Source organism: Centroberyx gerrardi, chromosome 20 (assembly GCF_048128805.1).
Source record: "Centroberyx gerrardi isolate f3 chromosome 20, fCenGer3.hap1.cur.20231027, whole genome shotgun sequence".
NCBI classification, from domain to species: domain Eukaryota; kingdom Metazoa; phylum Chordata; class Actinopteri; order Beryciformes; family Berycidae; genus Centroberyx; species Centroberyx gerrardi.
In genome coordinates, this window is record NC_136016.1 from 23,312,176 (window position 1) to 23,314,675 (window position 2,500).

Sequence of the window (2,500 nt, forward strand, 5' to 3'; positions counted from 1 at the left end):
CCCGCCCACACACACACACACACACACACACACACACACACACACACACATACACACACACATACACACACTCCCCCTGCCTCCAGCACACACCTTTCTTTTAGATGTTACTTGTTGACATGATTAACATAATGCACTGGTATATTAATATAGTTACTTTAGCTAACATTAGCATGCTTGCTACCTAACTTGGCTATTCTTCCCATGATGTCACGTGCATTTCCTACCAATAAGGCGCTTTACAATACACACAGCTCATTGGCTGTCATTTGATTGTAATCACCTGCTAATTGATTACAATCACCTGTTATTTTCCCACCAAGATGCCCGTGTGGTGATGTAACAGAATACTAATACTTACTAAAGTGTTTTCATACTGAGAGAAAACCTGGAACCTGAACAGTTGCTTCACAATATTTTTAAATGTTGAAAGTTGCAAACTGGATTTCACACTTTTGTGCTGACCCAGAGACATCAGGCCTAATTTTCAATATATAACTATTTTAACTCTTGAACTGCCAAGTACTATTGTCAACAAATGTAATAATAAATATAGTTGTTAATGAATAATGTCCCAAAAGCTTCAAACACATTAATCTTAGTACAGAAATGTGTTGTTTGGGTTACTAGCTAATGTTCTGGGTGTTTCCAAGGTACATTTTGATTGATAATTATGATTGGTATTGTGCCACATAACCAAAACAAATTAATCAAAAATGACAGAGAATTGCTCATCTACAGTGTTTATTCAGTATCTGCAGGCCCAGCAGTTCTCCTAGTGGTGAATATTTAGCTGAAATAAGTAGAAATAAGTCGGCTTCTACTCTGCTCTACTGAACTGCATGTTGCTTCACCACCGAGTCAGCTCCAATCATTTCAACTATGAAAACTAATACTCTCTCTGTGTTTCTCTATGTGTGTGTCTCTCTCTCGCACACTCACACACTCACACACACACACACACACACACAGGAGTTAGTCTCATGGGGTGAGATCAAACAAAATGCCCTCAGGAGCCGTCAATCACTCGCAAACCAAAACATGAAAATTAAATCAAAAAAGAAAACCGAAGGCGACCTCCATCTTTCCCCATCCCACCCCCAAGTCTGCTCTGTCCCGATGCCTCTCTCTCTCTGTCACACACACACACACACACACACACACACTCCTAATTGTGGATTAGTGTTTGTGTCACGCCTGAGGAATGCTGGCTCTGACTGGGGGAATGTCTGAATTGGAAGCGGGGATCTACTGTAACTGTGTTGATATGGAAACACAGAGTCAGCCTTTCCATCAACACACACACACACACGCACACACACACACACACACACTACAGCTAGACTGATACATCGGGTCGATATCGGCCTTTATATTAAGCATCAGATATCGCCCACTTCTGATCTGATGCAGTTTGATTAATTACATATTTACAGTGGAATTGATCGATACTACACTGGTTGTCTATGGGAAACTTTTGAACTAATTGATTCTAATGCAATGTTTTGATCAGATTCCACACAAGCATGCATTGAATATTATTATTATGGGTTTCAGTGGAGAGTTTTAGAGTCCCATGATGCTCTAAATGCTGAATTTTGTCATTTTTTGGCCTGAAAATTGTGATAATTATAAATATTGAATATCAGCTTTGATCCAAACATATCGGTATCAGCCCTCAAAAACACATATCAGTCGAACCCTAACAAACACACACACACACACACACACACACACACACACACACACACACACACACAGCATGGCTCCACCAATCTGAAAACAGGCTCCTGACAGGTATGGAGGAGTGGGAGAAGTCGGATGTCACACTGAGGCGTTTCAAGGTTTTCACCCGGGTGAGAGGAGACAGCCGCCCACCGCCGGGCCGGCTGCCGCCAGAGGGACGCACACACACACACACACACACACACACACACACACACACACCACAGGAAGCAGTCAACCTGCTGCCAAGAGCCGTTGTCTGTGTGGTTTTCTCAAAAATACTTAGCATTGTTTCACACCCTCTCTCTTTCCCTCTCTCTCTCTCTCTCCCTCCCTCTCTCTCTCTCCCTCCCTCTCTCTCTCTCTCTCTCTCTCTCTCCTCGTAATCCAAACCCAGCTGGAAGCTCGGCGCAGCCCGGACGCCAACACACGTCACCGGAGGAGAGAAACCACCGGTGAGACGGTCTGGTAGCTGCTGCAGGTTGCTGCCTTACTCCCAAACCCCCACACCTCCTGTTGTCCTGTAAATATGAAATGCCTTTCTGCAGTGTAAAAAAACAAAACAAAAGGTCGCGGAGTCATTTTAAAATCCAGAATCTCTCAAATAACATGAAACCTTAGTGGGGGAAACTGGGTCACTGAAGCAGCAAAAGTAGTAGGATACAGTAGAGAATGAGAGAATATGAACATAAAAATGTAATATATAAGCAATTGGACTTATATAAACATATGCAGTCGACAATTCAGCATGTTAAATAGACTGTATAAGTGGGAA